The 23,088-nt window shown below is 37.4% G+C and overlaps 1 protein-coding gene across 5 annotated transcripts in view; it reads left to right on the top strand.

The window, feature by feature from the left end:
• The window catches only part of SEMA5A (semaphorin 5A), a 313,513-nt gene that overhangs the window by 55,715 nt on the left and 234,710 nt on the right, over window positions 1-23,088 (top strand). For 4 of the 5 annotated variants that reach the window (XM_048939884.1, XM_048939886.1, XM_048939885.1 and 1 more), the window contains exon 2: window positions 21,495-21,588. The exons of the other annotated variant lie outside the window; for it this stretch is intronic. The gene's annotated coding sequence lies outside the window, so the exon portion shown is untranslated. The remainder of the gene's footprint in view (window positions 1-21,494; window positions 21,589-23,088) is intronic. 5 annotated transcript variants of the gene reach the window in all.

Genomic DNA, 23,088 nt, shown 5'->3' with positions numbered 1-23,088 from the left:
CTTTAATTTATCAGCTGACTCTTGGCCATGCTCTGCTGGCTCCTCCCAGTACCCGACAAATTACATTTATGCTATGAACCAATCCTTGAAATAGCAGTTCTTTAGTGCTTGACCTGGATGAGGCACTGAGGGCACTGAGTGCACCCTCAGTAAGTTTAAAAATGACACTGAATTGGCAGAAATTGTCAATCTGCCTGGGGGTAGGAAGGGCCCTGAGAGGGATATGGACAGGTTGAATTACTGGGCTGTGGCCACTGGGGTGAAGTTCAGCAAGACCAAATGCTGGGTTCTGCGGTATGGCCAAAATAACCCCAGGCAATTCTACAAGGTTAGGCAGAGTGACTGGAAGACTGTGGAAGAAATGGACCTTGGGGTGTTGGTCAGTGCTCAGCTGAACATGAGCCAGCAGTGTGCCCAAGTGCCAAGAATGCCAATGGTTCTGGCTTGTATCAAAAACAGTGTGGCAGGCAGGAGCGGGGAAGTGATCATCTCTCTGTACTCAGCAGGGGAGGCTGCACCTCAAGTACTGAGTTCAATTTTGGGACCCACACTGTGGGAAAGACATTAAGGCCCTGGAACGTGTTCAGAGAAGGGCAGTAAAGCTAATGAGGGATCTGGAGCACAAGTGTTATGAGGAGAAGCTGATAGAACTAGTATTGTTTAGTCTGAAGAAGAGAAGTCTGAGGGGAGACCTGTAAGGAAGTTATGGTGATGCAGGGGCCAGCCTCTTCCATGTAACTAGCAAGAGGACTAGAAGTAATGGCCTCAAATTGTGCCAGGGGACATTCAGGTTTGATATTAAATAGGAAAAATTTCTCTGAAAGAGTGGTTACATGCTAGAATAGGCTGTGCAAAGAGGTGGTGAAGTCACTGTCCATGGAAGTATTCAAGAAATGTTTAGATGTTGTACTGAAGGACATGGTTTACTGGGGAAATATCAGTGGTATGTGGACAGTTGGATTGGATGGTCTTGAATGTCTTTTCCAACCTTGGTGATTCTGATTCTATGATTCTATGTAAAAACCCTCTTCTCCAGGCCAGTATGTTTCTGGCCAAACCAAACTGCAAGTTAAGAGGACTGAATGAAAATCAAACCTATTAACTTAGTTGAGGGATGTGCAGATGCCCTTAGTACATCAATACGTCACTAGCACTTTGATAGTTTCCCTGATTTGTCAGCTGGAAATCATGAGACAGATGAAAGTAGTTTACTGCTATTTGGTGATAATTGTCTTTTACATCCTTGCTTCTGTCCAGCTTTAACAGCAAGTAGTTAATGCTGTATGTACATCTTTTAAGTTATGCGGTCCTCGGTGACATGCAATGGTTTTTTGTTTTTTTTTTTTCCTAACTTGTCCTAGTTTTTTTTTCTGAAATTTCAGTTCAGAAGAAAGGTGTTTGCTCTGATAGAGCGTTAAGAATATAGAGTCCAATTAAAGAGTTTTGTAACGTATATTTTAGACTACACAATGCCTTCATAACACTAAAGCTCAAAGGGGAATAATGCTGTGAAGCTCATTATCATAAAAACTTAAAAGCTTAATGAAGAATTATGGAAGGTAAGAATCAATGAGACCAGTGTTATCTGTTGTTCTTTATCCTTGCTATTCAATAAAAAGTCAGATACAATCAATTTTATGTTTGCAGTGAATTTCTGAGCAGCTTTAACTGGCTGAGTCATATTTTCAGGTAAATATTGGAGCTTGTTCCCTTTCTAGAGTAAAAAGGGTGCTTGTGTGAGAACTCGGCTAGAAAAGCATCTACTTGTCTATTGTGTGCAGACACATATGTGATGGTTGAACCACTGTGGTATCAGTGAATGTGAACACGAGGGTGAGCCAAGTTTCTTTTAAGTCTGCTTTGATGCTTTGGAAAATAAAGATATTGGAGGAGCTGGAGAATGTAGAATGATGACTATCTTATGGCTGTGAAAAGTTACAACCTAGGAAATGCTAAAATGAAGCCTGTTGGGTTTCTAAAGCAGTTGATATCTGTTCAACATAGGAAATGGAAGAAAAATAAAATTAGGAAAGTTCTATGAGCTCTAGTATCAGGAGTACTGGTAAAAAGTAGATACTGTGAAATGCCAAGATCATCATTTTGGAGTAGTCCAGCTGTGAGCCTGTAAGACTAACTCTAGAAAATACTCCTGCAAAGCCTGTTAATGTGCACTGCAGATCAATTTCAATTATAATTAAATGTTAGTGTTTAATTTGCTTTTCAGAATGATCTGAAGTTACCCTTGGATTGTCTGGCACTGTAGTAGCTGTCAAATTCTGAAGTGTTTTGATGAATTACAGAATCAGAAAAAAAAAAGCCATTGACCCTTAAAAAGGGAAATGAACTTTGTTTTGTTATGGTAAGTCAGGGTACTAGTGTCATCAAGATGCTGTATCAATGTCTCTGGAACTGCTAGTGAAATGTGATGATAAGCTCAATGAGAAATAACTGATCTTATTTTCCCTATAACCTGTATGTGGGTTCTAAATGTTGTCACATTTGAGGAAGAGTTCTTTCCACAGTGTTACTTATACCACAGGAGTACAGGTTTCTATAAAGTGGGATTTCCTTTGCTAATGTGATCTGTTATTGCTGACTTGAATGTGCATTCTGAAGACGCTTCTATTCTTTCTTGGCTATTTGCTTTTCTCTACTTCTGTACTCAAGTCCACAATTACCCTATTAGAAGAACTGGGGCAAATGACATTTTTGACTGACTAGTAGTAGTAGTAAAAACATCATGCTGTTATCATGGCTATTGAACAATGGATGTAAATAGCAGTTTGTAATACTAAAGCTGGTGCTTTGTGTTTTTTATAAGCATTTATAAATAGTCATGGTTTGTGTTAACTGAAAAGAAAAAACGTGAAGTTTTGTATTTTAAAATAGTTCTGCATTAGTAGAAGTTTTCAAAGGGTACTATTCTGATTAAATGATGATAATCACAGAATCGAAGGGTATCCTGATTTAGAAGGGACTCGTAAGGACCATCAAGTCCAACTTCCAGCTCCACACTGGACCATCCAAAATGCAAACTGTTTGTCTGAGAACATCGTCGTCCAGTAATGAATGCTGAAACCACAGATTCTTACTTCATTCTGGTCTCAATATCAATTTATTTCAGCACATTAAATAAATAAAAAAAGAACAACAACAAACCAAACAACAGTATATGTAAGGAATTAAAGGTACGATACACTTGCACTGAGTGAGTCATGGAATGCTTCTTTGTGTTAGAAGCCAAGTGAAGATACCTGTCCCTTTTCATGAAACCAAAATCTGAGTATGTAGTTATTTCTGGTGAGACAGATTTTTATAAGTGGAAATAGAAATAGACGTTCAGCTCGGCAATTTGTTTTCTGTAATTACACAAATTGTAAGGTATCGCTCACTTTGGCTCTGTGCCTTATAAAGGCATATCTGTTGCTCCTGTTCTCCATAATGCAAGCTAAAATGGGGCAGTTCAGTAGGAGATCTCCAAGGCAGTTTCATAGAGAAAAATGTTTCACATACATAAATGATGAGCAGAACACTTCTCTCTCTCTCTCTCTCTCTTTTTTTTTTTTTTTAAATAAATAAATATATATATATGTACTTGCCTAAGTTTAATGCATAGGAAATGCAAGTTGTTTCCATGTAATATCTTCTCCTTTGTAACCTTTCAAGTAGCCATTGTACTGGAAACTTTGCTGTGCTAGCACATAGTAAAGCAATCCCAATGTGATGTTTGTTTCTATCTGTCTGCTACACAGTTAGAGTAGCAAACCATCTGTGACTTCTTGTGCGAGATGGTAACACACCACCTTAAAAAGTTCAGGAGGAGTTTGTGCAGATATATCATAGCTTAAAAGCAAAAAAGCAGTAGTATATATAAAGTTATGAAGATGCTGTCTTAGAAAAAGAAAATTGAAACTGGAAATGCCATGGAATATATTCTCATAAGCATTAATCTAATACATATCTAACATTTATATATATATATATATTTAAGGCACCTGAAGACAGAGACAAACTCTTTTTGCAGTATGTTAACATAGTTTATATGATATCTCAAGTGTTTATTTGTTTCTCTTTGCTGCCTCTGTAGTACAAGGTATATTGTATGTTTTGAATATGTAACAAATATATGGATGTTGATATAAAATCTGTTTCACTGTGTGGGCAGAGTTAGGAGGGAAGCTAATAAAGGCAAGCAGTGAGAACCATTAATTGGTTCATCAGGAGAAAGATTTAAGTGAAGGAAGTCTCATTTCTTACTGCATTAGCAAACAGATGCATGTGGTTGTTTAGAGACACCAGATTATATTTTTACGTAAAAAGTATATGATTTCTCAAACAGTCTTGCAAACTTTGAAGCCTCGCTGTGTTTCCTTGATTCTTTCTTTCACGGTACTTAGAGGGATTGTGCTGTGAGGACTTTCTGACAGGCCTTTGTGGGGAGCCAGGAACCTGTGCAGGCTGCATGCTGGCTCTGGGTTCTGCCTATGGTGCACGTCTGTCTCCAGTGGCTGCTCCTGCCTGGAGTTGGCCTTTCTGCAGCAACTGGGCCATGTCCTCCACCTCCAGTATTTGTTGGATGTGGGTTACTGGCCATGGGTGTTGGGTTGATGGTCTGACTAGATGGTCTTAGCAGGTTTTTCCAACCTTAGTAATTCTATGATTTTTTTGATGGCATTCATGAGCAACACTTTTAAACGTATTATATATATGTAGTTTATTAAACTATAATACTTAGATATCAATTATTTATAAGAACTCATGCAATCTAAAGTAATGTTTGTTTTTTAACTGACTACTGTATTGATCACTTTGTCCTCCAGCTTCACGTTGGGACCTGCTATTACTTAACATTACATTAGATAGAATATCATACTGAGCTTCTTGAAATCAATAAGATGACTGAAGTACTAAGAGCTGAATATAGATGTGAATGTTTTTGTGAAATTTTAGAAAGCATTTGGGACATGAGTGAAGTTTCTCTTCAGTGAGTACTTAATATGGAACCACATAATTTTTGTTATGGTCGAGATGGTCTTTAATCACCGTGAGGTAATATCGGCATGAGTAGGAAACAATAAGGTAAATCTTGTTTCCTGCTTACAGGCATTTTTGATTTATATTGGGGAAAAAAAAAAAAAAAAGTTCTTTATATGAAGAAATGTCTTAAGTCTTCATCTCCTATTGCTTGTAGATAGTTTCCCTTTTTAAAGATTTAGGCTAACCTACTGGGGACTTAAACGTAGGAGGACGTGCTCTGGCAAGTGTGCAAAGCCATTATTTTTCTTTTTATCCTGTTAATTTTGTTGTGTTTTCTTGCCATATGCAAATTAAGTTTTAAGCAGTTAGTACAGCTTTTAATCTGCATTCCAACAATGTATTAATGATGATTTTTCTTGACTCATCTTTTTATCTTCAACCACTTCATTTCTTCAGAGATAACCTATTATTTTTGTTTATGTTAAGGAATACTGAGTTTTTTTTTCTCCAGTATTTCCTGGGTTACGTGCTGATAGTTGAGGTCAGCCTGCCATTTTCTAGTGGCTCTCATTCTGATATACATTACTTACGTTGTATTACTTGCATATATAGGCTGCTTACCCCTCATTTCATTGCTTTGAAACTTACCCATTACCCAGAAAATTGTTCATTTTCTGTTTGAATAGGCTCACTATAAATACTGTATGGAGATTTTATTATTGAATGTTTTAATTCGAAAAGTTAATTATCATATGAAGTGGTCCCTGACTTTTATTTTTGTGCCTTCTAAGTATAGGACAAAAAGGGGATCTTTAATATTGAGGATCTGTAATAGAATCTAACTGTTCTGCTAACCATCAAGGGTGGAGCAACTTTGTCTTTTATTTTAAATAGTGGTGCTTTTTTTTTTTTTTAAAGGCTTGAGTGAAATAGTGTGGGAGGAAGAGGAGTACAGCAAAGGGGTTTGTAGGTGCTGACACGCAGCATCTCTGAGCAGCAACTGAGTGGGAGGAACGCTTAGTGATAAGTTAGTTTGCTGCAAATGAAGCTGGGAGGTAAAGCTAGCAATTGTTTTGGGGAGAAAATAGGCACATAGACCTTGAAACATCAGTGGGTGATTATTTATTTGCTTAAGCACAGTTGAAACCTTCAGGAGAAGTATGGAAATGGTGTCAACTAAAAAAAATGTACTAGGCTTGTTCACAGCTGTGTGTGAATTGATATGAGCAGGTTTTCTCTATGTGTTTTAAGGTCAGTGAGGGGTGTTGCAGTAATTTCACTTGAAGTTTCCCTTTTTAAGCATGTTTTTGTGTGGATGGATATGAAGGAGCAGGCTTTAAAAAAAAAAAAAAAAAAAATGTGGATAAAAGGATACACTGGATAAAAGGTCTTGAGTTTTGGCTGCTTTCCCACTACTTGGGCATGAGAGAATGCCCACAGGTAGTGTTCCTTGCACTGATGTCTGTCCAGGGCTTTAATCTGCAAGAGCCTACAGCAAGTTAAAGCAGTGAGCGACCTTGACAGCTGCGCTGACTTAGGGAAGTAAGTTGCTTATTATTCTCACCTGTTGTGGTGAGGTGAGAAGGAACCTCACCACAAGGAGACGGAACAGGAGAAGGATACTTACAAAACTGACTGCCAAGTTAAGAAGTTATAACTCAGAATGAAACTGAAGTTATAATTCAGAATGAGGAGAATACTTTTAAGTTAAGAGCAAACAAAAATGCACAAAAAATGTGAAGTAGAAAAAATTCTTGGACTGTTAGACAACTATGTCTGCAGGAATTACAGACCTTTAGGAAATCGGTTTCTATTCTTATGAAGTTTTTTCCAAGAAGTAAAATGCTGATTATTTTACAAAGGGACTTGGGGTAAAATTTTCAACACTTTCAATGCGGTTTTAACTATGAGGTTTTTGTTATTTAGTAGTAATAACATTTATGCCCATTGCTTTTAAGAACCTTTGTTGTATGCCAAAAAAAAAAGTGAAAGTGAAAAGTTCTGTTGTTATAATCTACACAAAGAGTAAAAGAAACCTCTTTAAACTGGTGTTTTGTCTTACTTTTCAGGGTAAGTTTTTGGTTCCAGCAGCTTCTGCTGATCCTTCTCCATCTGGTGAAGAATAGGACTGTTTCAAACTGTGGCCATTGCTCAGGGAAGGCTTTTAACTATCAAGCAGTTGCTATTTTCTGCCACTTTGCAGGAGAGCTTAGCTTTTTCAAAACCCAAATTGAAAAGCTTATGTTTATATTGGGATAAGAACAACTTCTTTTGCAGCTGCTGTAATAATATACTGATGGCTGCAGCTGATTTAAAATAAGGGTTCATAAGGTGCATCTAGGTTTTACTTTAAACAGTGGCTGAGCATAAGTGATGTGCTTCAAACGCATCAAGCTCAAGAAGCTTTCTCATCATATGTAGTTGAATGGTATAACGTGTGCTAAATTCCTCTCTAAAAGAATTCATGAATATCATTGCTGGCATTCTCCCTAGTGCTGTCCTTGCTTTGCGTGGACTGTCTGAGAACTACAAGCTGAGGACATTATGTGCACTGAATATAGAGCTCTTGCTGGTCCTTGTCATTACACTGTTGTTTATCACATTTTTTGATGCAACAGCTGCTTTTTGTAATCGGATCTCAGTAAACTGTAATTTGTGTCTGGCACAGTGAGAATGGATTAGTTTAAATATCTTGATGGTGACGTGATTAATCCCATGAGATAATTCCTAATGCTTTATCATTCTTGTAGATTTAATTTTTTTTTTTTTTGAGAAGGATTTTTTGTGCTTTTTACGGAGATTGTGGCCATCTCTGTGCCTCTCTACAATACTTCTTGCAATTAACAGACAGTGTTATCTGTTCTGGTTAACACCTCGAATGCTGTTCCTTTTTGTTGCTGCTGATTCTGTTGTCCCTCTGCTCTTATCTTCAATTTGCAGATTGCATTGAGTCATGGCTGCTGCTTTCATGTTTTTCCACTCTTGTATGAAGAGAGGCTGTTTATCGATGGCAGTGTTAATAGTGGGTTGTGTGGCATTTAGTCCTGCATAAATAACAGGCTTTGATTTGCTTGGTTGAGGAACACAAGTTCCAGAAAAGGCAGCTGTCCTGCAAGATGACTTTGTGTCTTGGCATGTCAGGCTTTTGAGCTTCTTGAAGGGCAGCATCCCAGCTGCATCCTAGGCAAGGATGTCACATGTCTCTGGAGACATCTATCTATGGCAGAAGCGTGGGCATCAATGCAGCATAGGTCCCTGTACTTCAGAAAGCTAAGGTTCTCTAACATTTTGCCTTTGTTTGTTATTTTAATGCATATTGTAGCCTTTTTTATTAGAATAAACTTCTGTTGGAGGATGTTCACTTTGCCTTCCGAAGTGAGAGACGATGTATTTAAGAGGAATTTCAGAGTTACTGAGATATTTGAAGTTTAATTTGACCTACTTTGCTATTCACAGAAGTGTTTGAGAACTCCAGGGGGCAGCTTATGTTTGTTTTTGTTATTCTTTGAAATTAGATCTTAAAATGATGCCCCAAGATAAAGATCAAATTATTGCATTATTAAAATTAGAACATTAAAAGGCTGCAATAAGATGTTGAAAAGCCTTTTAAGATTGGTCCGTGAATCAAGTTTTTGCTAGAACCATTTTTGTTTAGAAGGTGATTTATTGTGAATGATTATGCATTAAATTTCAGAGATGCTGATTTGCTGTTTTTTGTCATATGCCCAAGGTTCAGAAATTCCAGTGCTTATAATGCATTTCACAGTGGAATCATTCTTGCAGCGAATCCTTGAGCATAGGTGTTGGTAAACTGTCTGATTGTCTATTGAAGTAGACCAACCAGTATTTCAATAAAGATTAAGGATGTTGCAACTTGGGCAGCATTTTTGAAGATCAATTATAATTATTGCCTTGTAAACAAGAGCTAACCCATATCTTCAGGTAAGTCAGCCTTGGCTAAGTATGGAAACCTCATTTCAATGGGTAGGTAAGGAATGTAAATAATGCAATTTGTCCAAACAAAGCAAGATATCAAAATTCCTCCAGAGCAGATCTTAAGCAATAGATAGTTCTCCCCCATTCCTTGTCTCAAGTTCTTCAAGGGACATTACTGTATTATTGCTATACAAATAGAGCTTTTCAATGAAACAGATGGTTTAAAAATAAGACTGCCTGAGAAAAAGGGCTGAGCATATAAATGTTCTTCTATTGTAGGATGAAATTATTGGAAATGTTGAATTAATTAACTCCACTTCTCTCTTTGCCTCTCCTAGTCTGTAGGAGCTAACTTGACCTGCAGCATAGCACCAAGCATCTGCTTTCTGGGTGACAGTGGTTCTTATGAGATAGAGATCTGGTTTTCTCATTAGTCCTTTGGAAATAATTATAGGTATTGAAAGGCTGAAGCTGGACTTGAATGAATTCCAGGCTTGATCGTTTTTTTTTTTTTTTTTTTCTTTTATTTTGTGGAGAGCAGCAGGAATGCTGATAGTGACTTGAATGAAATTTTTACCATGGCTTCTGTTTCTTTAACATCCAGCTCTGTATCCATTTTTTTTTTTCCTCTAAGGAAGTGGACTGCACAGAAATAATGTCTGTGAAAAATAAACTGAAAGAGAACAAATGGCTCCCTTGGTTTTTCTGGAGCAAATGAAGGTGGTCATCCTTCTGAGGCAATATCTATGAAGAACATTCTAAAAATGGAGGAATTGTTATGCTGTTATTCTGACTTCTTCCATCTTTTCTTTAAAACTTTATCAGGTGAAGATAATCAAGAGAGTATTAATAAAGCTCTGATGTAGTCTGTTGGGCAGAAAACAGGTTGATAACCAAATCTAATGCAGTTGGCCATACTAGGTGGACAGCTAATGTAGGTCTTCATTATGAATTTGTCCACTAGATTTCGCCTATGCATTTTGGGGAATCAGAATCAGATATGCTGTTGAACACTATATTGTTTTTATAGACTGTGCATCTTACTGCTCAGATGAGGTGCTTGGACAATAAGCTTGTTCATTTTGCCATACTGCTGTCAAAATACATATTTTGACATTTCTAATATTGTCACTCAGTAGGTTCTGGTCTATGGAGAAAAGACTGCAATGAGTACAACTATCCTTTTTTAACTTTCACTTATTAGTGTAACTCGGGCTTTTATTGAGACAGCTCATTGAATTTACAAACTGTGAGTAAATCTCTGACCCTTTAAAAAATAACAAATGTCTCAAATCCCGGTGATACCTTTCGTTAGAAATCTTATGAAATACTATATTATGCAAAGAAAAAAAGATAGACAACCCATAATGAGCATGACTTAACCAGCAAATATTTAAGCTATCAGTTGTCTGTTAATGGCTCTTATGTTATAGGAATATTCCCAAGATGCAGGAATGAAGCATGGGTTGGGACAGCAGGAAAAGGCAAACAGCTCTACTGCAGTTGTATGCGTGTACAGATGTGTAAACAAGAGCAGAATATTTTGTACTGTTTGTTAATCTTCCACTTGACCTGTTTTACTCTTTCCATTTCAGTATTAGTTTTTATTTTCCTTTGTTAATGAATTGGAAATTCTAAACAATACTAAATCATCTTTAGTTAATAAATCAGGATTTTCTCCTTTGCCTTAATGCCTGCTTCTCAGACGGGATCTACTTTGGTGTTAAAGGCTATGTAATACTTATGTATGAAAATGAGGTATTTCCTTAACTACCCAGTACAAAAACAGTTGACTCTTGCACACTGTGAAAATGTAAGGTAGCCTGTAGACCTAATGCCAGCGTATCAAAAAGTGTTTATTTCTGTCTTGTATTGTTAATATTCTTTTCTGAGATGAAAGGCTTTGCTGTTTAGCGGATTGGAAGGAAAGTTATTTCTAAGCCACTACAATGTAGCCTCTGCTTTGTGTTTTGTGCCTATGAACTCCATGGTAGCAGTTCTGAAATACATTGCCAGCCCATAATAGCAAGTAAATATTATTGCACAGTAACGTAAAAATAGAGTACTTGTTTCTTTTGCCTGCACTGTTTTCTGTGCCTGCAGAAATTTTAAGTTGTGTTTTCTGAGGCATACGAGCTGCCTGATCGACTCTTTGCTCTACCTGCTTTGAGACTGTAAGCAGAATGCATGAGATCTGTAGCACTTCTAGAGGGAAAGAGGTTCCAACAGGGGAACAGAGAAAATTTTTCACTCTTTCCCAGTATTTCCCAGTAGTGATACACAAAACCGTGTCCTTGTGAGGATATTGCAGGGAATGAGGAGGCACCGTAACAGAAGTTGAAGCTGTATGAGGAACACTTTTATGTATTCATAGATGATTTTAAGTGACTTAGGGGTATATGTGGTTTTTGAGAGATAAATTCCCCAGGTCTAATACACCTGAGGACTTTGTCTTGAATCTTGATGAAAGGAACCATCCAAAGTGCCTAGAAATGTGTAGATATGAATACAAACAAAGACAAAAGGCATCTTGGGTTGATTTATTTTATTTTAATGATTTGGCTTTATTTTGATTGGCAACAAATGCTAACAGATAAACTGGTTTTGGTTTTCTTTCCATCCCTGAGAAAGGTATGGGGCATAAGAAAGAGAACATGAATGTGTGTGTGGGGGGAGAGGGGGGCAGAAGGAGGGGGGGTATGGGGAGGGGAAGGAGAACGTATGCCAACATAAATGTTGATGTTGCCTTTTTAAGGAGGGAGGATTTTTCTATTAACAGCACAGCACAATTCAGAGACTAGTTTGAACAAGTACATAGTTTTAAGACAAGACAGAACAAAGCAAAGGTGTTTCTACAGTTTCCATTGAAAACACTGCTGAGTGCTCTGATAGGATGCTGAGGCTCTCTGTAAGACACTTACGTATTGACAAGTATCTTTTTCCCCTTTGGTTAAATCCTTCAGCCTTTTTAAAGCAAGGGAAAGTGTGAGTTAGAATTCTGTTTAATCAGTGTGTTCAATGTAAATTCCTTGGGAAAGAAACTTTGGGACTTCAAGGATGAGAAACATGATGCACGCAGTTGGACTGTGACTGTGTATTGCCATGATGGCAAATAAAGTGTGTAGATCCTCATTCCAAGGAAGTGGAAGTACCATGAACAAAAAGGAGCAGACACAGCTATGTGTTGTGGCAAGAGGAATTTGTTAATATGTAATTTAAAAGGGGCTGTTTAATGTCACATAGCTAATCAGGTTTCTGGATGAGAGAATAAGAATGCAACTTTAGGGGAAGGTCTTAAGGGAGCTATGAAATCTACCCCTCGTTATCTAAATTATAAAATATTTCAGATACTTGACGTATAAACCGCTCCCTTCAAGTGAATGATGTGTCAGATATTCCTTGTTCTTTTTTTTTTTTTGTGAAGATGAGGGCTTTGCTATGAAACCTTTTTCTTGAGAGGATCAAAGTAAGAAAAACATGGTGGGGGAGGGAGAAGGAAAACCTCAACATATTCTTAAAATGCAGCTGCATTTGCTTTGGAGCCACAAGCAATATTTATATGCACATTTAGTATACAGCACAGGTAAAGCAGAAATTTCAAGTGGACTGGGAGTTTAAACGTGTCTTCCCACTTCCTGATATTTTCATGTTTGTTAAGTTTCATCTCATCTGAGATGAATGCAAAGTACTACAATGATTTCTATAATGGTATGCAATTTCTTTTTACCCTATTGCTTTAATGATACTCTGTAAAAGTCCCACTTTAACGTTGTTTTTTTCTGGAATAATTTAATATACCCTTCTGTGTGGTCTAATTTTCATTTGTAGTCACTATGTATCAATACTGCCTCCAGCACAATGCATTTGAGAGCCAACTTTATTTGTTTTGGAGAAAATTCAATGCTTGATGTAGAAAGTTAGAGAATAAATTGAGGTGAGGAATGGGTAAAAGCACTGACAAGTGCAATGTGGGCACCTGCTTTTGTATGCTTGATGTATGTATTCAGTCAGTGGTAGTGTTGAACATCATTCTTAGACGAAGCATAATTATCTCACATATTTATCTGTGGTGTATGTTTCTTTTCTCTTTATTGCATTGTTCCAAGCTCTTCTACCTTTGAAGGAGAATGGGGATTTTGGAACATGCTAACTTTTCCAGCGGACTTATTTGTAACTCTGAAGGGAGCATCAGCCATAACATTGGGATTTTCATATCACAGTTTTTATTTTCTCTCCTTGTTTGTGCTATTTATTTCCTGCACTTGTTCTAGGGAAACTTGAGGAACTTACTTTAGTGCAGAAGTTCTGAATCAAGCAATTTTTTTTTCTTATATAGCTACAAGTGATTAGAAAGAATGGAATCTGACAAGTGCTTACAGAAAGGACATACATCCTACCATCTGTCCTACCAAGCAAGATCATCTCTGTTGCAATTTGAATTGTTGAATGCATACATCGGTAATAGAAGTTGTCTCTTGAGCAGTTAGCAATTACTGTTTGTTTTTTCTTTAATATTAATTTATAAATTAACATTTAAATGGTGCTACATGGTGAGTTGTCAAAGGGAGTTAGAACTGATAGCAGATAAACTTAACTTTGTGTTTAAACAAACACCTTCCAGGATAAATGTTCTTAAGGATTCTGCATAATCTTCTATGTAAATTCTTACCACCTCTTGAGTATGAAAACCCTAGATCATCCCCAGTTCTAGCTGTCAAAACCTCTTGCTCTCTGTTATGTTGAATTCTTACTGTCAACAGGTATCTGAAGCAGATTTGAAGTAAGGAAGCACAGTCAAATCCAGGTATTCTTTTTCTGCTGACTTAGGTCACCATGTTGTAGCAGTATGTAATGGATTCTGCATTTGCCACACTACTCTGAGTGGCATAACCTTCCAAAAAAAACCACCAGAAAATCAACAACAACAACAAAAAAAACAACCAAGCCCCAAATCAAACTTAAAAGTGAAGGGTAATAGATCACTTGAAGGAAGTTGCACGTTCTGCAAAGAGTGAAGGTATTGGGCAGAGGGCACTGAATGGCTGTGAAAGGATGGAAGTTGGGGGTGCAAATCAGGGTAAATCTGGGGTCTGCTGCCGTTTTAAGCTTAATGCACTGCAGACTATTGTAGGTATTTTCTTTTAAATAACACTTTATGAAGAAAAACATTCTTGATAGTGATCCTACTTGTACATTAAATGTTCCTCTTTCCTTAATTTTTTTTAGCACTACACACATGCGCGCGCACACACACACACATAAATCTGTTGAGGAGGAGCTTGAAAATTATTGTGTGTCCTCACTGGGATGATGCCCAGGACTAAAATGTTTACCTCTGTGTCTTTGTTTCGCCTGAGGCATTTGTAATTGCTTCAGCACTGCAAGCAGCCAGGGAGATGGGAGTGTGCATGCGTGTTGGGTGGCAAAGGGAGGGAGAGGCTGAGAGAAGAATGCCAAAGCACTGAATGCCTTCATGGCTGATGGAGAAAACATTTGGCCCTGGGGAAGAATATTTCAGAGAAGTCTTGGAATACCTCCAGATCACTGCCACCATATTCTTGCTATAGCCACCTAGAGGAGGAAAAAAAACAAACCAAATCATACTAACTTCTTGCTGCAGAGAGAATAGACAAACTAGGAAGCTTGCTGGGGAAAGGGGGGAGCATCTCTGTTTGAGGTTTATGGTAGCAGATGGACTGTGCTGTGTTTTCTGGCTCTGATGATAGATGTTAAGTTTAGTCTTTGTCTCGTGCATGCTGAGATGATAGAATAGAGAGCATCTATCGCTGAAGGAGAAGAACATATGCCAAAAAAAAAAAAAAAGGCAGAATACAAAAGCACTGCAGATTAAAAATATGCAACTTTATTGCTTATTTTTATATCACAAATGACCCTACATTTAGGGCTGGAATTGGAATTATCTGAAGCTTGTTGATATGTTCACAAAAGAACAAAATCTTGGTAGTATTTCAAGAACTCTCCTCTTGCTGGGAAAAGCAGACTGTGAATCCATTTTTTTTTTTCCTCCTGATATGTCACTATTAAAATTAATTGACTTAACCAGGATTTAGTATGGTCTCCTACCTTTAAAATTTATTGGATATAATTTCTTTAAATCATTTTGGAGCACTTAAAAGTGGATAAGCCAGCTTGTGGAATAAACTGACATGCATGAAAATTGGCAGAGTTGTTAAACACTGCACATTTTAATGGTATTTTGTTGGGGTAATATTACTTCAGCTGCACAATTATGGGAGCCTGCTGCATATTAGCAGATGCTTTCTTCATAACCTCCAGCTATATGCACTGAGTTATTTTCTTCTTCAGACTATCATCTTGGTTTCTCCTAGACCACATACATATATATATATATATATATATATATTAATCTGTAGCATTGCATGCTGAAGGCAATAGTGAGTGTGATGCTTTCTATGTTGTTAGGCAATCAGCATTATCAGCAGCTCCAGTGTTCAGGATTAGTGTTCTCATTATTATTTGGCATCTGCATTACCTATGTGAATCTGTTCAGTGCTGCTTCTCCAGAAGGCAGCTGGGCTCTGCCCAGGAGAATGAAGCTACAAAGCTTTTCTGTAGTTGTCACTGTACTCAGTAGTTCAGTTGTGATGGCAGCTACAGTTTTCACAGTACAGCTCACTAAAATGTGTAAAAGCTTGCATTTTATTTGAAGAAACTAGAATATACTAAAAGTCGTATTTGTATTTTGAAACAATAAAGCAGGGACAGAGTAAGGTTCTCAAGGTTGCGTTGCAATTTAGTTGTTTTTCCAGGAATAAAATTCAGGTCTCACAAGCCCAAGCTTCATCCTTGGTTCACTAGCAAGTAGATGTCTCTGAATTAAGTATGCTACAAGAAATACACCAGCTGGTATCCAGCAGCACAGAAAACATCGTTCAAACTATCAAATCAAAAGCAGGTATACCTTTTCCTGAGGGTTATGAATTTCTTTTTTACTCTGAAGAATGGATTTTTATTTATTTATTTATTCGAAAATCAATTTCAGAGAACCATAGCATGACTTGGATCCCAGGCAACTCATAGCCCAGCCAGCCCCAACCTCCTGTTGTGGACCGAGCTGCCACCCACTGGGTCAGGCTGCCCAGGGCCCCATCCAACCTGGCCTTGAGCGTGTCCAGGGATGTCGAACCCACAGCTCCTCTGGTCAAGATCACTGACATTTGCAAAATGTCAGATAAAATGAGATATATTATTTAATGTTTTTGTGTCTAAAGGCTTGAGTTCAAACTTAAAAGATAAAGTAAGATTCTTACTTCTAGTTGTAACTTTCTTAGCTAACTTGATCTCTTTAGTGTTGGGAAAGTATCTGTGTACTGAAAAAAGGGATCAAGCATTTGGTTTTATGCTGGCTAATTGCATAATTATAGGATATATCTAATCTACTTTTTCCTAAATTGGCATGGATACTGAGGAGCTTGAAACTCATTGTATGCCATATAAGATTTGTATGGTTAGTATCAGCTTTGAGTGTGAGACTTATGTTGGATAATCACTTAGGACATGAAACTTCTTGGCAGACTTCTAGAAGAGGCCCATTTCATGGGCAGTTCGTCTTTTGTGAGTCTGGGTGCAGTAAAGTTGAAGCTATTTTCTTGCAGGTACAAGTTGCAGAAGAGGTAAGAGCACTACAGTAATGTGTTTTGAGGAAGGAATGAGTTTCTCAAGAAGATTGTTGCACAGTTTCCTTCTTTTGATATTTTATGTATGTAAACTATATATATCTAAGTCTCATAAAACAACCCTACATCCCCTTCAAATCTTGATCACAGTGTCCTTCAGAGTTTAACAATTTTGGCCATTGAGTTTCATTGCATAGTGAGTTTCTCTGGTCAGGTAACTCTCAGTTTCTTCTGCTGTCAGTGCTAACTCTGGCTCAAAAGATGCTACTGTTGTTGGCATCCCAGAACTAGAAAATTCTGTTTGGGTTATCATTCCAATTAGTTTCAGATTCAGGAATCCAGCTGAGCGTTTCCTAGGCATCTAGATAGCAAATGCCAGTGTCAAAAGAACATTTGACATGTCTCATATGTTAAAGGCTTGAAAAAAAAAAAAAAGGGCTTCACTCTACAAGAGCAAGCATTTGCATAAGATGTTTTGCTCTCAAAGTCAAGGAGGCCAGCATTGCATCAAAGCCCATTTATTTGAAATAAAAGTACTCAGTTGCATAATTTGCACAAACTTGGATAAAGGCCATCTTTTCTCCCCTTCTTTAATGTCTTCATGAAAAATATGACTTCAGTGGAAGCAATAATTTCTTCTTTATTATTGTTTTTATCCATCTCCACTATTTTAAAGTAGGTAATTTTATTCGTTCTGTCAACATTCTTAATAATGTATTATACTTTAAAAATGACTATTTTGGGAATAATGGTGGTTTTTGGCAAGAACTAAGCACTGATTACTGGGCTGTAAATCTGTAGCGGTTTGTTAAAAGGTTAAATTTGCGCTAACATGTCTTGTCACTTTGACCTAGGTGGAGTTAAAGAGCGAAAGTAGGGCAAGTTCAGCATATTTTAAAGGACTGTTATTAGTCAAATCCCTGAAAAGCCAAATAAATGTCATTCTGTTTTATAATTTTCAGCCAGAGGATTGTGGCTAACTGGTGACTTCATGTATTCTGATCGATGTTATCCCTGTCAACAGTACATTTCCTGTCTCGGCTCTCCAGTTTCTTCATTGGTTCTTGTTTTGGCCTGATAGAGAATAAAGAGCTACTTTAACTGGAGTTAAAGCTGTGGGTAACTTATGGAATTAGTAATTATTAATTAATAATCCAACTTATGGAATTATAGAATCTTTGTCGAGACCTTCCTTTTGAAAAAAACTGGAAAAGAGGTAGGGTGACCGGTAGTATGCATATCAATGTGCAAAATATGACCAGGGCTTTTAGTTCTGAGTCTTGGTATGAGTTACAGCGTGCAGTAATTCTGCTTTATGGGATCCCTTTCTTTTACTCCTTTTCTCCAGAGATGATCTCCGTGTGGGCTGTGAGTGTCTCACGTTCTGATGATGTTGGATTTACTATGCACGCAAGTTAAGCCTGACGAATTATGGATGAGTCAGATCTGTTGCTTATGTGATTTGCACGTGAGATTGTATGCACGTGTGTGGGCATTCAAGTTTCTTAATAACTTGGAGCTTTTGTTCCAGCAAGCCGAAAGTTCTTCTTAAGAAGTACTGGTGATGGTCTTCCTTTGTCCAGATGTGATTTCTGTTGAACCAGAATCATTTCTGTGCAGGCCTGGACATTTCATGGCACTGTGCATTATAGAATAGCAGTTACAGTACTCCCTGTGTTCATTTTCTGCTCTGGAATGTGTCCATGGATGCCTATATCCTTGGGGTGTGTGTGTGTTTGTACGGCTTGCTTCTGTGAAGTTTCAAACATCTGCATCTGTAGAAAGCTGAGTTTCATTCATTTTTGTTTTTTGTTTTTTTTTTCCCCTCGAAAAAAAATCCTATGTTTATTTTGTCCTTATTTTGCTCAGAAGAATATTGTGAATTGGAATACCTATAAACAAAATGCAGCACCAGAAAAAGAATGTTCCTATTTATTTCATGATCCTTATTCCTGGACTTCAGCTTAATAATTGCCATCTTTCCATGCCAGTTCTTCAGTCCAACAAATAATCTGATTTAATGAGATCTTTTTTTATCTGAGGACTTTTTCAGCATGAAAAGGGAAAAAGGGAGAGATAAGTGGTAATATTATCTGGCCTGCATTATAAGGAGAATTGTTTGATTTTGTAGAAGGAGCATAGGGTTGTATTTAGCAGATGTTCTAACCATTCTCTCCTGGAAGTGGAATCTATCTGCATAATGCAGGCACATTTTGGAGGAGGGGTAGAGAAGGGCAGATATTTGTATACCTTCTTCCCTACCCCTCCCCAATTTGGTATTCTGCTTTGTTATTATTTTTCTCTTGCTGCCTGTTAGCAAAACAAAAACAACAACAACAAAAAACAGAAAAGAAGAAGAAAAAGATCTAATTTATTTAGTAGAATTTTAAGCAGAACAAAAACTTTACTTTTAGTGTGCATGAGAGTGCTGAAGTGGGAGGAAATAAACCTTCTCCCTAGAGGTTTCAAAAGTCCTTTTGAAGGGAAAAGGGGGGAGGCAGAGAACAGTGTCACCTTTGGTCCATCTTTAGCAAATGACGCTAAAGTAATATAAAATATTCCTAAATATGCCCAAATAAATGAATTGTTGTGGTATTGTTTTTTTATTTTCTGATCAGCATTCTAGTTTTGACTTCATTTTACTACTCCTATCAAGTGTTGGTTTGGTATAGGCTGCTGCTCAGGCTAGTTCAGAACTTACCTTGGGTATTAATTTTAGTTAATTGCTGGTGTTACCCTACCCACAGTATATATCGTACCTTGCCCAGTGAGAGTGCCCAGCATGGTTACTATATTAAAATGTTTTAAGGAAACAAAACACAAAGCTGTAGAAATCCAAACTTCAATAGTTTCATTCTCCATGTGTGTATTTTCCCTAACTCACTGGGATGAATTCAAACTCTACTTTCCAGTTTTGTCTAAGTAATTCTTAAGGATAAAAATATTGTTGCTAAAGCTTTTATTTTGCTAAAATAAAATCTGAGATTTTTATGTAGAAATATAAACCATGAGATGAGTTGTAGGGAGACAGTGATGAGTTTAAGTGTATATAGAAAGCACTAGTATTGTCAGATTTGTTTAGAAAAATTGAGGTATATAGCCTTCTTTGTAATGTTTCAAAGCGTAATAATTCAGCTTCTCGTTCTGGTGTAGCCAGTGCATGCATAAATCATGAGCACACTGCATCTTAGAGATGTGATGCTTGTAGTTGTCTGTACAGCTTACTGTATGGTAACTGTTATAATTAATTACTTGACAGGCTGAATGTCTTTGAGCACTTTGTCATCAATGTGCATGGATGGCAGGTAGCTGGGCTGAAAGGTTCAACATTCTCTGGTACATAGCAATATAGAGAGTAGAACTTGGTCCCCTTCCAAGATTTAAATTTGTCCTTGTCTTTCAGAAAAGTGGGAGGCAAAGAAAACGGTGATGCAATGTCTTCTTAAATGTGTAAGTTTCGCCTATCACCTTGGACTTTGAAATTCAAAATGACCTTCCATCTTTAGCTTCAGTTGTTCCCTGTACTGAGGACACAGTATCCAAATTTCCTGTTGGTAGCTTCTAAAGCAGAGTTGAAAGTCACAGAATCTCATGGAGGGGTGTCTGTGGGTGCGTGTATGATATACATTCTTAATTTAGAAGCAAATATGTAAATAATGAAAATTTCAAGTTCTTGATGATCAGGAACAGGGTGTTGGTGAGAAATTTGGGCACTGTAACCATGAATCCAGATCATCCTGCACATGTGGTATTTCCTCGTTATACAATGCTTTTTAGGCTGTATAGCCCATGCATTCAGCAAACTTCTTGGAGACTTTGATAGGCTAAAAAAAGTAAGGGGAAAAAGAATTGCAAGCACCTTCAATCATCAAGTCTAGTTTCTATATAAGTAAGTAAACAGCAGAACAATGATTCCTTCTTGCCTCGGTTCTTTGATTAGGTTCAAGGGTGAAATTCTGCTGGTGTATTTGTTCTGTACACATTCAAGCAAAGAAATGAACGCTTGAATTAGGTGGCCTGTTACTGTTTCTTACTTCTGAAGTACCTTTTTGTTGAGTTGTTGAGAGTATTATCTTCGCGTTTATGGTGGGTTAACAGAGAGAGATGCATTGTGATCACTTCTGTCCTGTGTATTTTGCTCTGTTTTGAGATATGAAACAATAACCATGTTTTTCTTGTGAACCTTCTAGTTTATGGAAAGGTGAAAAAATGGTGAAGTTTTGTCCACCTAGATTTTGTCATGAATTTCACTTAGGCCCAGATTTCAGCCTGCATTTGAGGCTTGTTTATCAGTACTTAAAACACCAAGGATGATTTTTACAACAGGGTTTATTTCCTCTGCAGTAGGTGACTGCGAACCCACCCCTGGGATGTGATGCGGCAGGACCTCCCCAGCTCTATGATTGATGTGTGGCACATGCTTTAGGGGTGTAGACGAAGCACATAGGGTATATAAGCTAGAGTTCACGTGTAATAAACGCCATTTTGCTGTCCATCATATTGGTGTATAAGTGCAGTTATTTGGTCCTGGCCTGGTTAAGGTCAGTAGTGTAGGAGGCAATGCAACATTCCTCCCACTTCAGCACTCTCATGCACGCAAAAAGTAAACTTTTTGTTCTTCTTAAAATACTACTAAACAAATTATTTTATTTTATTTTTGTTTACAAAATCTCAGGGATTTGGTTAATTCTTTGACAAGTATTCTTCTTTTCTGATTCTTATAGTTAACTAAGCTGCCGATTACTTAAAATAATAATTCTTTTTTTCCTGACTCATTGTTTGGTTCACCACTGCAGTTCAGTGCTTCATTTCTAACTTTTGTCTTGAAAGGCAGGTGTTTTATTACTGCTTTAAATGTCTGAGAATTGCTGATGAGCTGTCTCTTCAATACTTAATATTTCTTTTTTTTTAATCATTTCCTAGGAGTCTATGAAGTAGACCCAGGACTCCTCTGCTAGGTGCTGCACAAACACAAAATAGAGACGGTAGATGACTGAAGAGGGATGGTGACTGAAAGGTAGGTGAGAGACTGCATTTGGTACAGTGAGTAGATGCTGATATCATGGAGAGATTAGATTGTAAGCTGCCATCTGGAAAAAAAATGAGAGACAGCTTTGTAGAAAAGGTAGACTTTATATCTAAACTAAGAAAGGAGGTAGGAAAAATAGAAATGGGAGGAATTCAAGACAAACAGAACCTGCAGTTCTCCTTCATTCTCTTCCTCCGTTTAATTATGCTCATCTTTGAAAAGAGAAGCTGAAAATAAGAATGTTTATTTAAAGAAAAAAAATGAAAGAGTAACTGTAAGACTAAAACATTTGTAGGTGGCAGAGACAGTATTTCAAGATGCTATTTTGGAGGCTACGCACAAATGTTTACCATTGGCTTAAAAAAGACGTAGGAAAAAGGAGTCTGTATAGCTAAATGACAAGGTAAAAGAGACTATTAAAAGCAAGAGGACATCTTTATTAAAGGTAAGGCTGTGTTCAAAGGAGGAAAATAGGAGGAAAAAAAGGAAAAAAGAACGAAAAGAACAGGAAACAAAAACTGCCTTGTAAAGGTAAACATTGAATTAAAAGTGCTTTTTTTTTCCAAAGTAATTCAGTGGAAGGAAGCCAGGTAAGAGTTTGTGGGTCCTACACATAGAGACAGCAGGAAATGAATGGTACAGTAAAAAGCCATGTCAGAAAACTACATAATTATTGTGTGTATGCATGTGCTCTCCACTGAGCTGTGTGGGATAGTTCCTGTTTTGGGACTCTTGTTATGGGATGGTTTCAGTTGAGGCTGCTGCTGTCAACTGAAAACATTTGTAGGAGAAGTGGAAACAATTGTGTGTTCTTGTGTAACTCGCCAAATTTTTAAGGAACTGAAAAATGAAATAGACCAGCTAGAGTGTGATGTGCAGCCTCTAGCTTTAAAGCCTCTCAGCAGCTGAGGATGTGAAGATGCCTAATTTGATGTCACATTTTAGAAAGCATTCATTTGGAATCTAGGAACCTCTAAACTGGTAAGTCTTTTGTTTAAACTGAGTGGATTAACTCAAGTAATGGTTTAGTGGATGTGTTAGGAAGGACTCTGGATAAACATGATAATGATACATTGAAAGCATTGATTTCTGTGAACAGGAGTGTGATGAAGAGACAGGCTGATATTAGCCTTCAGTTACTTGAAAAGGTGCCCACAAAGATGATAGAACTAATGTTCTTAGTAGTAGCAAACTATGTAGCAGTGGGAGGGGAGAGTTAGCATGCTTAGGTTACAGATTAGAACACTGGACGTTTTGGGAAAATCCATTTCCTTATGAGCTACATGGGATGGGTTTTGGGTCGCTCCTCATGGAGGTTTTCAAGTATCAGCTGGACAAAGCCATAGCTTATATGATCTACTGTGACTTTTAGTAGTACGTTGAACTGGATGACTCCCAAAACTCCTTTTCAACCATTGTTTTCATTATTTGAAGCCTTACTAAAATGCTGTGGTCTTCTGGAGGACTTAACAAGAATGCAGATGAAAA

This window comes from Lagopus muta, chromosome 3 (genome assembly GCF_023343835.1).
Source record: "Lagopus muta isolate bLagMut1 chromosome 3, bLagMut1 primary, whole genome shotgun sequence".
NCBI classification, from domain to species: domain Eukaryota; kingdom Metazoa; phylum Chordata; class Aves; order Galliformes; family Phasianidae; genus Lagopus; species Lagopus muta.
Note: the sequence above shows the minus strand (reverse complement) of the source record. Positions and strands in the feature narration are given on the sequence as shown.